Genomic DNA, 15,485 nt, shown 5'->3' with positions numbered 1-15,485 from the left:
AATGTGCTGTGAAGAAAGCTTTTGACAGGTTACCCCCTTGTGATGTTTCCACTCCTGCAGCCTTGTGCATGTTGCTATCACCCTCAGAGAAAAGGAAAGAAGATTTTTGTGTTCTCCTTCTTATTCTCAGTGGCACATACAGATCAACAACAGAGTGTCTGTTTTGCACGCTGAAGGGTACCCAATTCAATTCCAGGCGTTTCCAGGAAGAGCTGGGCATGAGAGGGCTGTCAGCCTGCGTTAGTAATACTGAACTAAGTGCATTAAAGTTGCACCTTGCTCCAAACATTGCACATCTCAAGACACGGCTAGAAATATTTACATTTCATCAATCTCTTTATTGTACACCTCTCTTTGGCCACTATTAAAAACAGCCATCCTGTAAGTTGGGATGAGCCTACAAACTAGTCGTAGCTGCTGGTAACAGAATAACAAGTGTTGAAAGGGACCTTGGAGATCTTTTAGTCTAACACCCTGCTCAAGTAGGAGACCCTATACTAGGGGTCCCCCAATCCCCAGGCCCATTACCGAGCCTTGAGCAGTTTGGAACTGGGCCACAGAAGTGGTGGACGAGTGAGCATGTGTGCATCTCCAGTTGTATATGCAGCAGGCAAGTGTGTGCTCGCACATATGCCTGCCACTCATGCAGAACTATCTCCTTACCACCAGTCCACAAATCCATAAAGGTTGGGGAACTCTGGCCTATACGATTCCAGACGAGTGGCCGTCCAGTCTCTTCTTAAAACATCTACAGCAGACATGTCAAACACAAGGCCCGGGGCCAGATCCGGCCCGCGAAGTGGTTTCATGTGGCCCCCGAAGCCATCCTGGAAACAGTGAGGGAACGGTCCCTGCTGCCTTGGCCCTGGCCCAGAAACCCTCCTTCTGCCAGAGACCCCCAGATCTGTCTCACTCCTGCCCAGGCCCCCATAGGCACCCTTGATGCCAATGATGTAGAGCTGGCCATGCCCGCCCAGTAGGCCATATGCACTCCAGCTGTGCCCACCCAGTAGGCCACGCCCACCCTGGCCATACCCACCCGGCCCCCCGAGGGCAATCACAATGCTGATGTGGCCCTCAATGAAATTGAGTTTGACACCCCTGATCTACAGTAATGGAGCACCCACAACTTCTGAAGGCAAATGTCACCAGTCAATTGATCAGTGAAAGAAAATTTCTCCCTAGTTCTAGTTTGCTTCTCTCCTTGATTAGTTTCCATCCATAGCTTCTTGTCCTGCCTTCTGGTCCTTTGGAAAATAGTTTGACTCCCTCTTCTTTGTGGCAGCCCCTGAGATATTGGAACACTGCTATCATGACACCCCTAGTCCTTCTCTTCATTAAGCTAAAAGGTAAAGGTAAAGGTTCCCCCGCACACGCGTGCTAGTCGTTTCCGACTCTAGGGGCCGGTGCTCATCTCCGTTTCAAAGCCGAAGAGCCAGCGCTTGTCCGAGGACGTCTCCGTGTTCATGTGGCCGGCATGACTGGACGCCAAAGGCGCACGGAACGCTGTTACCTTCCCACCGTAGTGGTCCCTATTTTTCTACTCACATTTTTACGTGCTTTCGAACTGCTAGGTTGGCAGAAGCTGGGACGAGTAACAGGCGCTCACTCTGTTACGCGGCACTCGGGATTCGACCCGCCAAACTGCCGACCTTCTGATCGACAAGCTCAGCGTCCTAACCCACTGAGCCACCGCGTCCCTCTTCATTAAGCTAGATATACCCAATTCCTGCAACCGTTCTTCAGATTTTTTAGCCTCCAGTCCCCTATCACCTTTGTTGCTCTTCTCTGCACTCTTTCTAGAACCTCAACGTCGTTGTATCGTGATGACCAAAACTAGAGGCAATATTCCAAGTGTCAAGACTTTATAAAATGGTATTAACACTTCATGTGATATTGCTTCTATCCTTCTATTAATAGATACTAGGATTAGGTAGGTTGAGGAAACCCACAATATCATTAGCTGTGGAATGCCAGATTTAGGTGAATGCTAGACAACCTATGACCTGTGGAGTCATCATTTCAGAAGTATTTCCCTACCAATGCCTTCAAAAATGGCAGCGCCTTTTAATTTACAGCCTTTGCTGGAAAAGCTCTTACGAGAGATATTGAGAGATGTATTTTGCTTTGAAAACAGTCCACCTTGAGCTGTGTAGCACAGTAAAACATCAACAGTTGATCACAGGAAATGTTTTATGACATTTTATATTATGTCATAAAAAAATTTATGATAATTTTTGTCATGAAGTGTTTCATAAAATTTGCCAAATTTCAATTCCATGAGAACCACAGGTTCTGCATTTTGGATACATTTGATAAGTTATTCCATTTGAGGTACCTTGGCTGAAAAATGTCTGTCCTATGATGCACCATTTCACCAAGGGACAAACGTGAGAGCTTTAGAATAATATAGATGGGACTGGATGGTGTTGGAGAATCCTGTTTCAGTCTTGTGGGAATCTACCAACTCAGCTTGTCAAGGCAATCTAGTTTAGTTGGACATTGTTTGTCATACCAAAGATAGTTAATTCCCCCCCTAATTTGGGCTTTGTAGTAAGTATATTGTACGAAACTTATCCACCAATTCTGCCCTCTTCTACTGCTACAATTTTTATTTGCTCTTTTGTCAAAACCTTTAAAAGTGTGATAGAGTCAAATATTACAACGGCATCTCCTTTAAAAAGCTTGGTTTCCTAAACTTTAAAATTGCAGTTGCAACCAAATAGATATATATGCACAAACGCACCCCAAAATTGCACAAAGTTGTAGTGGCAAAACTTTCTGAAACCTTCCTGGCGTAATAATCAATGTCTGTATCGTAAAATTTAAAATGTGATAAATAGGTACATACGTAAATAAATAAAATGGCTTGCTGCATTAGCTCTTTCTATAGACTCACAGCAACCAATAGTTTACTCTCTGATGTATTTCTGGTCAACAGAAAAGTTGAGCCCCAGGCTTGGATACTTCACGATTTTGAAAATAACCTGACACTGAGAACTTTCCTCCTTCTATCCCTCACCTTATAAACACACCACATTAGACACTCTGAAAGAAGTGTACCTACACAAGTGAAACTTCATGCTTCTTGCATCTTGATTCCAAACATGAAAACAAAAGGAAGGAAAATCTGGGTGTGCCAAAATCCAATAGACATAGTTCTCTCTGCACAATGGGCTTAATCAGGTTCAATTACGATCACAGCAGCTCTATTCATGCTATATGGGTGACCTTGGCTAATACTTTATGGCTTAGGATGCTGTGGGAACCAAGGCCACTGCTTAGTTTATGGGGCCAGTGTAGTGTGCAAATCAAGAAAATGGTTGACTTCAGTAACTAGATTGCACTGCCTGAATAAATTTGTAGGGTCAATAAAGAAACCAAGATAGATAACAGACCCATGACAGTACACACCCAAACTCTTACACTTTGTTAGATGATGTTTTTCTACAATACTGACTTCCTTCCTATTTAATTCCTTTTTCCCTCACCCAGTTTGCTCCTATCAGTTGGAAAGATTCTACTATCTAAATTGCAAAACTTGGAAACATTTCTTTCATGTTTAGGTTTAATGCAGTGATGGACCTTTTTATTATCAGCTACAAACCATTGTGGGCACCCATTGGATGTTGCTCATTAATTCACTGGTGAGCAAACGATCCCATCAGTACCTGCAACTCCTATTCATTATTGTTTGTCACATAGTCAGCCAGATGTTTAGACTGGATTTGGCATTTTTGTCTAGAGTCCTTCCCAAGTATCTTGAGATAGACAGATGTTGTTTAATGGTATTAAAGGTATCAACGCAGAATGTAAACTGTTCTAGGTAAAACTGCCTTTTGCAATGGATTGATGATTGTGGTTTTTGTCGATGCCGATGGTGTTCATGTGGTGCTCCAGATGTTGTTGTTATTGACATCTAGAGAGGGTTGATTAAAAGTTTATCTCTGCAAAAGGCAATAGTTTTTTGATGACAGAGTTGATAAGACTTCTATTTGTGCAAGCATGTATACTAAACACTGTCCAGAACTTTGTGCCACAACTCAACGTCCTCATCGCTACACGTTACACTACTTTAAAACTGCTGTGGCAAAGCAAGATTCCATAACTGTCAATGGGAAAAATGCACACTTATTCATGTATCCACTTGTGCCATGAGGAAATGGCCCTTAGAAAAGCAAGAGAGATTCTTAAAAGTAGACAGGTGAAAATACAGAATAACGAGAGTTGAAAGGAACCTTAGAGGTCTTCTAATCCAACCCCCTGCTCAAGCAAAACATCTTATACCATTCCAGACAAATGGCTGTCCAAAATTCTTGAAAACCTCTAATGACGGAGCAACTTCTAAAGGAAAGCCATTCCACTGATCTATTGGTCTGTCAGGAAATTTCTCCTTAGTTCTACACAGGATCTTTCTTTGAAATGTTTCCATGTTATTTCTTTGTCATTCTAGTTGAGAAAGAAACCAGTTATTATTCTTAGGACCCAGCCAGGCCAGGCCTTCTGTCCAAAGCAGAAAGTACCTTGCCTGCTACTTTTGCCAAACAGGCTCAAAGAGCAAGAAGGACACCCAACCTGATGCTCAAGAGATCTGCCACTACATGAACAGTAAAGCATGGATGTATAGAGCTGGGGTAGAGCATTCTCAGCCATGACAAGACAGCAAACACTCTCAAGCAAAGGCAGACCACATGGGTGCGACAATGCCAAGTGGGGAAACGAACCCACGGAGACATGTAACAATGTGCATACAAGAGGTAGAAAAAAATCTGGAGCTTCTTTTGATCACAGCCGGAATCCTAAGCAAGAGTCCTATTAAACTTCAAGAAGTCTCCTTTTTAATCCTACACCATTTTCCCTATGGATGCTTGTTGCAAGAGAAAATACGTCAGCCTATCTGAGCAGCTCTTCAAAATGTAACATATTCTTGATTTTCCAGGTGCAAAGAAGAGAACTGGGGAGATGTGGAGATTTATAAAATTATGCATGGTGCAGAGAAATGTTTCCTTCCTGTCTCATGATACTGGAACTCAGGGTCACCTAGTGTGGTTAATTGATAGCAGATGCAGAGAAAAGAGTAGGGGTGGTTTTTTTTTTTACATCACACGTAACTTAAAGGAGGTTACCACCAGAAACAGAGATGGTCCCTTGTTCACACAGCTTGTGGAAGGAGGCATGCTAAAAATTCCCGCAAGGATATGTCTATCAGTGGCCTTTAGTTTGGATTGCTCAGAGAAAAAACAGGGAGAAGGGTCTTTAATCTTCATGATCTGCCTGTGGGTTTCTGGGAGTCATCTGACCTGGCTTCAAAAACAAAATCATGGTCTGTATGAAGACATCTTCTGATCCAGCAGAGGATCATCTTAATTTTTCATGAGGCAAATTTCTGAGAAGTGGAGAGACAGACTTCCATTCCCACTGTACGGTTGAGTGTTGCACATCGTGCTTACCTCAAATTAACACATTCTACTCAACCCACCTAACTTGCAAGGTCTATGACAATTCGACACAGCCAACTCACCACAGGACAACTCACTGCAGTAACACTAATATCTAAGAAAAGGAGGAATAGAACCATTAAAGAAAGGAGGCAAAAGGAGGGACAAAATCAAATGTGAATGACAAAAATTAAAATGTGCAGGAGACGGGAAGAAGTCAAGACAATGGAGGGAGTAGAGCAGGGGTCTTCAAACTTGGCCAGCGTGAGGAATTCTGGGAGTTGAAGTCCACAAGTCATAAAAGGGCCAAGTTTGAAGACCCCTGCACTAACTGAATGGGTTGGGAAGACATTCCAAACCATAACTAGCTACATGAGCTCAGTCCATATCTGCACCCTGCATAAAAAGTGGGTGTCTGCTTTGGGGTTCAGCATGTGGTGTTGATTCACACAACACCTTAGGCCCTTTTGTGAAGCAGCCCCGTATGTGGAGCATAAGCCTAGCAAAGGTGACATTCTTAGCCAGTTCCCATCCCCAACACCAGGCTGAATTTTCCACATCGCCTCTGAACGGAGACACCACTGAGGCAAACTTTTGATTTTCCTTTTTTTTTTAAATTTCCACCCACCCACATGAACCGCTTTCTGGGCAGAGATGCAGAAGAAAAGCTGAGAGAGGAGAAACGGGTGCGGGCGGGAGAGACTTTCTCAAGGCCAGCCAACAAATCCACAGTTGTTGCAGCTTTTTCCAAGGCTGTCTTCAACCACGGAGGAAAAACTACCCAACTCTTGCTTTCCGAGAGGGAGCCAGAGACACGCAGGAGGATCGCAACTGATAAAGGAGAATATTTGTAGCTCAGGGTTGACGTGAGGGGCCCTTGGTGCTCTCTGAGCTTGTTTTCTTGCAGACCTTTCATTACCCAAACAAGGTAACATCATCAGCAATGGCACTGATGACGTTACCTAGTTAGGGTAATGAAACATCTGCAAGAAAACAAGCTCAGGGAGCACCAAGGGCCCCCCACTTCTGCTTGCATCTTCTTTTGGGGTTACCCATGAGGAAATCTACCCCGGTTTTCATCTGGAGTGCCTCAGGGGCTTCCTTCTTTCTCATCCTACTCACCGCCGCCTGGTTCCTTGGCTGTTTGCCTATGCACGCCTATACCACCACCACCAAAGCTTCCAGCGGTCAGAAGACCATCTTTCTCAAGAACTTTTCCTGCACACCCCCTTCCCCGCCCCTACCATCCACAGCGGGTTTAATTCTGACCAAGCATCATTTTATCTACTTCTCACTCCACCCTAACCACACACCAATAAGCCTAGGCACAACATGTGCGTATGAACGCTCTTGCTCTCCCCCCTCTCTTACTCACTCTCTCTCTCTCACACTCTCTCTCTCTCTCTCTCTCTCTCTCTCACACACACACACACACACACACACACACACACATCCCACCCCTCTTCCTGTTGAGATGTCAGGATGAACTTGGAGCTTTGCCTAAACAGTTCCAACACAGCTTTCTCCTTCATTTGACAAAGCTCTGTGAGTCTGTGTGCTGGGAAGGGAGCAAGGGGGGGGGGAGTGAGAGAGGGAGGGAGGGTGGGTGGGAAGGAAGGATTTGGTCAGGTTTGTTTCCAGGAGATACGTGAAATGGAGGATAACGATCTGCCAGGAAAGGGGGTGGGGGGAAGCTAGAGAGAAGATGCCTGTTGTGCATTTCTTTATGTCTCTGGAGACCTGCCTCCCCCAGCCCCCCCCAAAAAACCCACTGCACCTCCCTCCCATCTCTCAGCCATGGGTGGCCTTCATGTTGTTCACAGATGGCTGTTTCTACTCACTCAGTGCTTGACCTAAATCCTTCCTCTCTGTCTTCAGCGGTGCTGCAAATGTCTTAGCTGTGTAGCTCAAGGCATGGCAAAGCTAAAATTAAGGAGGAGGAGGAGGAAGAGGTGAAGGACAGTATGACAACAGGATGTTGGCTGCCTCCAGAGGAACCCCCCCCCTTTCCCCTCACCGCAGTAGTTAAGACTCAAAAGAGAGAGGCAGCTGGATCTCGGGCATTCTTCCTTGTGCAAAGCACACCCTGTCAGCGGTTGAATGCCACCCTCAGAAAACTGGGTGACCGCATTTCCGGCCCCAACTTTCAGCTGCCTCTGACCCCTCTCTGCTCTGATGGCTCCCCACCTGGGTCCTCTTCCCTACCTCCCTGCAAGTTCGCAGGAAGTTCCAACAGCTCTAAAGTTTTGTCGGTGACTCAGCGGCTGGCGGCTTCAGCCAAAAGTGACAAGCCAGCCGGCGCGCAGGCGCACCCACCCACCCACCCCTACCTCCAGGGAAATGAAAAGAGGCCTTTGGCCCTCCGTCACAGATGGGGTGGGTGGTGCAGGAAGAAGGCTGGATGGTCGCCAGGCTCAAGTAACAAGGCAAGTCTCAGAGTGGAGGGCCGGGAGGGGGCCGAGGGGGGGGGCACGCGCAAAGGCAGACTCTAATCACACCCTGCATTGATGGGTCCACTTTCAGAAGGCTCCAAGAGCTTCTTGTGCAGATCTTAGGGCCGCATTTACAACGACCCTGCAAGGCAGGCAAGTCACAATCCACTCTGTGTTAAAAAGTGCGGCAGTGAGGGTTACAAGAAAGCTGCCAACCCGAGGGCACCAACTGAGATCTGAACAGCTAACATCTCATCTCAACCTTCTTTCTCCCCTTCCCGGACAATCTACTTCCAAGCAGGTGTCACAACGCTCCAAAGCAGCCTTTTCTGAGCAAGAAAATGCAATTCCACAAAAGGGAGAGAGAGAGAGGGGGGGGGCAGCCCTGCAACTCCCTTGAAGTCCTTGAACTCCCTTGCAAGAAGACAAAGAGCTCCTTCCGAGGAGACGGGAATGAAAGGCACCCTCCAACCCGCCGTGGAGGGGGGGGGCTCGGGGGAGGGGGGGGCTCGGGCAAGGCCTTTCCCCGGTCCCAAGCCCCTTTCTCCCACCCCCCACCCCCAGCGCTAAGGTGCCGAGCGACAACCCCGACGCGTTTTTAAAATCCCCTCCGCGCGCGGCTTTACTCACTCGCAACTCCGCGTTGCCCAAAACAAGCTCCGACAAGGCAAAGGCACCGAGAGGCAACTGAGATCCCGGAGGCGGGGAGAAGAAGGGAGAAAGCGCAAAGAGGCGGCTTTGGGGAGGGAGGGAGGGAGGAAAGCGGGGGGGGGGGAAGAAAAAAAAAAGAGAGAGAGAGAGAGAGAGAGAAGACAGAAGGGCCAGAGAGAACAGGCCGGAAAGAACAGGGGCTGAAACTGTGCCTGCTGGCTACAGCCTAATTGGTTCCGGCAACAGCCTGCTTTCCTTGGCGAGGCTTTCCCGGAGCCAGTTCCAGCCACTGCAATGTCGGAGAGGAGCGAGCAAACTTCTCCAGGCTCGGTCCTGGATGAAAAAATAATAATAATAAAAAAACCCACATTTTTTTTAACTAACTCCCATCTACTCCTGGGGGTGGGGAAGAGGAGGAGGAGGAGGAGGCGTGGGGGGGGGGGGACAGAGAAGACCCCGGCAAGCGTTAGGGAAAGACTGGCCCTTGTCATCCTCCTTTCCCCCCCTCCCCACATCCCAAATCCCCCCCCCCCAACCCTGCCACGAGAGAGTGCCAGGTCGCCTCCGGAGCGCGCGGCACCGAGGCGAGGGCGAACTCCTGGCGGAGGCGCACCGAGAGCCAGCTGGGGGCAGCAGACGCAAGAGGACCTGGATCAGGAGCGGCTGGCGTATCTCTCCAGCCTCTCCGAGCGCCCCAGAAAGGGGGGGGGGCGAGGAGGAGGAGGAGGAGGAGAAAAGGTGGGGAAGGGGAGAAATGGGTGGGGCGGCCTTGCGCCGGGGGAAGTCACAACTCCCCGCGCCAAGGAAACTCCCAAAGCCGGGCTTGTTGTAAGAAAGGGTCGCTTTTCCTCCTCCGCGCGCCCCTTCCCCCCCCCGCAATAACCCACGCCTATTCGCGATTTCCTCAGGCGGCACTCCAGGAATTTCCAGCTTAAGCTCCTAAATATCCAGGGCTTTCACAGCGTCCTTCGTGGCCCAATTAAGGGCAGCTCCCAAATTGGTAACAGCAAGTCTTGACTTGCCTTTGCTCGGGACTTCGGGAGTTGAGTCCTGGCGCTGGGCAGGCACAAGCAAGCATCTCCCGAGTCTCAACTAGCCTGCCTTTTATCCCTGGTTTGCGCCGGAGCTGGAGCCCTTCGGAGTGCCCCCGATTTGGGGGGAAAAAAAGAACCTAACCGGGCTATTTCAGAAACCCTGCTTTTAGCCCAGGATCTCGATCTCCAAAAAGGATGTTTTGCATTCACACGCGCGTCCCAAGGATTCAAAAAGGCGTGCTAACTTATTTCTGAACTCTGCTCATTAGTACATATTTTTAGGACTGCTTGCCACAGTTGTGAAACAAAGGCTGGAATCGCACACCACGCTATGTTCAAGAAACCATCACGGTTCAGTTCGTACAATACACTAAGCCAAACCCAAGCTAACCGCGTTTTGGTGAACCTAGTCGATCTGTGGCAACCAGCAACAAGTTGTCACTAAAATATTCACTATATTAAAATATTAAATATATTAAAATATTCACTATAGTCCATTTCTGGATCTCCAACAGCTCCTGTTTCCAGAACATGCTTTCTTTGGCAAGCACACTTTCAGGGACACATTTTAATAATGAATAAGCTAGAGAAGTAAACAATCAAAACATTGTCACAGCCACAATAGGTATTTCTGAATTGCACCTACAATAAAATGTGCCTCAGAGGAATTAAGTGCAAACTAGTTGCACACCTATCTCACACTTAACTTGCTAGCTCTGTGTATCTCTGTACACTTGATTGGAAAACACACCCAGCTGAAACTTGGCTAAATATCCTCTGGCATGCACTTATTTACTCATTCATTCATACGTTTATTTGGCACTCCTCTTCCTCTCATTTTTCCCCACAACCACCACCCTATGTAGTGAAAGTAACTGCCAAAAGTTACTTAGTTCCTGATTGAGAATAAAATTCAATGGGTGTGTGTGTGGGGGGGTCTTCTTCTTGACAGCCCAATTGTGTCACATAAGCAAATAAAATACATTGTAATGCATTTAAAAGGACAATTGCACATGGTTGCATGGGAGTAATAATGTTCAAACTTCAAAAGAAACTTTTAGGGAGAAAAAAAAGTTAAAGGTATTTGCACACTGTATCCAAGGGTCTCCCAGTTAGGCTGACTGCCATCTGGGGGTCCTGTGTATTGTGAGAATGGAACTTTTCCAACCAAACTGCAAGTGGCAGTAGGATGCTGCATCTTTCACACGCATTATCAAGATGCAAAACAGCACTTGGAAGTTTGATAATTAGCAAATTCCAGCACACAGGGCAGGAAAAGTAAACTTTTCTTCCTCCAGTGCAATTCTGATAAATCTTCACTGACACCAATGGTGGTGGTGGTGGGTTGATAAGAGTTCACCCTGATACAAACAGCAGCTCCAGAAGAACAATCTTCTGTCAAGATTGCAAAAGAAAGAGGGGAGGGGGAATGAATGATGAATGCAGTTCATCTTATCAAGGGTGATTTGCTTCCAGTTTAACAAGCTGGAAAAGGAGGCATCCACCCAGTGCTGGGAGGGGTTGGCAAGCAAAAAAAAAAAGGCCTAAATGCTGGCTAGAATTATTTTTATGGGAACTTACATCTGTGCTGAGTGTTATATACTACAGCACAATGTGCAAAGTTAAAAGAAGCTGGCTTTGGGCCTCATAATAAGCTATTTCCTTCGTTAGGGTTTGTGGAACAAGCCACAATTGGATGGGTTCATACAACACAATAAATCACAGTGGGCAACTCAACACCTACAGTTTGTCTGCAGTCACTTTAGAGCAGGGGTAGGCAACCTCGACTCTTTTATGACTCATGGACTTCAACTCCCAGAATTCCTGAGTCAGCTATGCTGACTCAGGAATTCTGGGTGTTGAAGTCCATGAGTCACAAAAGAGCCGAGGTTGCCTACCCCTGCTTTAGAGATAGTGGGTTTGGGGGGTTTTTTCAGCCTCTAGAGCAGGGGTCTCCAAACATGGCAACTTTAAAACCTGTAGACTTCAACTCCCATGGCTGGCTCAGGAATTCTGGGAGTTGAAGTCCACAAGTCATAAAAGAGCCAAGGTTGCCTACCCCTGGTTTACCCCATCCAGAACCAACGTTTTAATCAAACAACACCAGAGCATATCTCCTGCAACAGTTCTCTGCTGCAGCATCACCAGCTGATTACATTCTGAAGCTTTAAAGAAATAGCAGCTCCCCGTCTAAAATTCTTTCAGACTTTGAGGTCTGCATTCTTTTCGTAGTGGCTTAGCTTGGTGTAGCAAGGAGCGTTATCCCTATTTTACAGATTGGAGAAAGGAGGTCAGGGAACAGTCAGTTGTCCAAGGCTGCAGAATAAATCCTTGACTGAGCACGATTATAAAACCAGAGCTAGAGACAAATCTTCCCCCAGCCCTCCGAGAGTCAAAAGTGCTCTGGGAAGGCCTTTGAAACTTTTCTCCTTTTGATCCATTGTTGGTCTTGGGGGGGGGGGGTTGAACTAACAAGCAGGTCCTTTTTCTAACTGACTGAGAAAATTATAATGTTATCACCATAGTCTTCCCCAACTCTGGGCCTTTCAGATGTGTTCAGAAGAGTCATTCCCAGCACTCCAAAACTTGTAGCTCTGCCATATCTGAAGGATACCAGGCTAGGGAAGATAAAGACTCTGGTGAGGTTCCCACAGATGTGAACAACCTGTGGCTCCTTGCAAAAGATTAATTCAGACCTCTGGGAAGAGCCGGCTCTCCTTTTCCCACAGCCTGCAGTCTGGAAGAAAGAAGGGATGATCAAAGATTTGGTGCCTCGGAGGAAGAAAGATGGGGGTCCCACTCACTTTTGCCTGGCTGGCCCCATCTTCCTCTTGTTTAGCTCCACTTTCCAGGAAAGCCTCAACGGAGCTGCTCCCAAGGAAACGTGACCTTCAGATGAAAAAAGCTTATGCTAAGCCATAACATAGTCTGGTTGCAGCTCAGCATGCCGAGTGTGGTTTGTCAGCAAACATTTTTATGATTTCGCCTTACATGTGGGTCCAGCTTTTTCTTGGCCAGGATGAGCTTCTGAAGAAGAGGCTGACTCACCTATCTGGCTCTCTAACAAGAGGACCCAGGGGTCTTCTGGACCACCACTGCTGCTCCTGCTCCTTCTGTAGCAGCCTCCATCTTGCTGATTCTCTTAGCAGGAAGCACAGAATGAACAATGGAAGTTGGCTGATCTAACTCTTGAGCCATCCTGATTAAGGTTCGGTTGGGTCATCCATGGGAAGTGAGGGAGAACAAGATGCTCTCTCTTGGTTTTGGCCAGTGCTGACCTCTCTCCTGATATATTTTTTTATTATTTTTAAATTCCATTTATATCCCACCCTTCTCCGAAGACTCAGGGCGGCTTACAAGCTTAGCAGTAGCCTTCATTCTAGGTATATGCCTGCTTATTAGGGCTTTCACACACACCCCAAGCGGCATTATTACAAAGTCAGCTTAATTGCCCCCAACAATCTGGGTCCTTAGACACATCAATGGATATTTTGCAAGCAACAAGAAGCATAGGGTATTGTTCAGAGAATGCGGATAACTCTCGACTTACAACAGTTCATTTCATGACCGTTCAAAGTTACAACAGCACGGGAAAAAGTGACTTGGGACCATTTTTCACAGCTGCAACCTTTGTAGCATCCCCATGGACACGTGATCCAAATTCAGATTCTGGGCAGCCGGTTCATGTTTATGACGGTTGCAGTGTCATCCCCTTTTGCGACCTTCTGACAAGCAAAGTCAACGAGGAAGCCAGGTTCACTTACTCACCGTGTTACTAGCATCAACTGCAGTGACTCACTTAACCATGGGGGCAAGAAAGGTCGTAAAATGGGGCAAAACTCACTTAACCAATGTGTCACTTAACGAGAGAAATTTGGGGCTCAATCGTGGCCGTTAAGTCAAGGACTGCCTGTACAGCTTTAAGCAAAACAAGGAGGACCCTGCAGAGTTATCGGACAGCAGACTTTGGCTTGTGGCGGTGGGGAGTTTGTGCGCGAGGGAGCCTCTCTCCCCACTGCTTCTGTAGCATGGGTTAAAAATCAGCTAAGACCAGAGAACATTGCAGCGACTTGCTGCTCCATGGGCAGATGGTGATCCATAAAACTGTGACACTGGTAGCTGCTTTATTACACGCTGCCAATCTTCGTGCATTTAAATGGGAGCCAGTTTCTAAATTGTCCATTGGAACCAAATGCAGCCCGTCTCTTCTCAGAGGCTGGTTCCAGTCCCCCCCCCCCACCTCCAACGTGACACACACACACTCACGATCACAGATGCCCCTTCCTCTGTCTTCGGAGCACGAGGCTCTTGGGTGGCTGATCTGCTCGGCCGGTCCACAGATGCGGCTGTTGGTCCTTCCAAAAGCAGGGATCGGCTCTCCTCCCTCCCCCCACCCACCCCCACCTCCAAATAATTCCCAGACTGCATTAAGCGATCCCAAGGACGCCAGCCCCAAACTACTTGCCAAGAATCGGCAGCTCTGTACAGGACCAGGTGCCTGCTCACTTCTTTCATTAGGCTAATGGGGACGTGGATGCATTACAGGACTCCATTCTACATGCTGCTAATGAAGCACTCAGGCCTGTCTGTTTGCATTAATGCATGCAGTGCTGGGGGGCGGGGGTGGGGGAGAAGAGAAGGAAGCATAAAGTGGAGGGGCTGCATTCGGTCGAGCTATGCCTCATTTCCCCCCCCCCCCCCCCGCTGCTTCCTCTCCATGAATCAACCCAAACTCCTTCAAGGAGATTCCTGCCTTCCTTTGGATGGTTTTTACCCTGAAGAAATGAAGTCCGTTTCCTTGCTGCTGTTTCTCCGGCTGGACGGCTCCTAATTTGCCCAGGGAGAATTCCACAGCACATTCCAGGACACATTAAAACAGGGTCCTTCACACTGGGCAGTCTCAGAAACAAGAGAGTTGGCAGGAAAGGGCACTGACATCTACCCTTTTGGCTCCCTGGGAGGGGGGGGGGGTTGAGAAGCAGGAAGGAGGGGGGAAAGAGAAGACAGCTGTCCTTTCAGAAGAAGCCAGGCGCGGGGCAATCTAGTTTCCACCCCTTAAACAGAGCTCCGTGTTTCCCCTCCTTTCCTACACTGGTGTTCCCCAAACTGGCACCCTCCCCGTGTATTCCAACTGCAACTCCCAGAGTGGGTTGGGAATTCTAGATGATTTCTCCTTCCTGTCTCCACCAAAAAAAAAAAGCATTTTCATTTTCTCCTAGTCCTCTCCTGGGTAAACAGGGTCTGGAAAAAGTCCTAGCATGGTTGATTGGCAACCATACCAGACCAAGCCCTGGCTGTGCAAATATTATTCAACTCTTTTGCCACAAGTCGACTTTCTTCTAGATCCAAAAAACATTTGGTTTTTTAAATATTTCTTCAGACACGGCATGCTTCTAGTCCTTATCGTTGTAGAGATATGAAGGACATGCAAAACTCCTCCTAAAAGGGGCATAAGCGTGTACTGTATAATTACAGTGACAGGAGACCAGGGTCACCAACATTTTTTTTTCTTTTTAGGTTCTGGATTTGGATTGAGTAAAACCAGGCACACAGCTCAGCTTGGTTATCTAATTTCATTTCCCTGCTTCTAACCCAGAATGCTTAGAGAAACAGGTTATTCTGAAGTCAACTAAGCAAATTGGAGGCCGGGATTAGAAAAAAAAATGTTCCCATTATTATTATACAATTATGTTCTTTGGCGAAACAAACTCTCTGCACAATTTGGGGGTGGGATACAAACATTGGTTTGTCTTCTTTGAAAAAAATCCAAACTCTTTGCAAGCACAACTTAACTGGATACAAAAAAAAACCACCTTTCTAAAACACAGGCCCCCTTTCACTCCTTCCCAGTCTGTGAACCCCAAACAAGGTGCCCGTACTTCTTTGCTAAAGAACATATTTTGGCCAAGTAAAAGACTATAACAGGGTGG

The sequence above is a fragment of the Vipera berus genome, assembly GCF_964194415.1.
Source record: "Vipera berus genome assembly, chromosome: 9".
Taxonomy (NCBI): Eukaryota; Metazoa; Chordata; class Lepidosauria; order Squamata; family Viperidae; genus Vipera; species Vipera berus.
Note: the sequence above shows the minus strand (reverse complement) of the source record.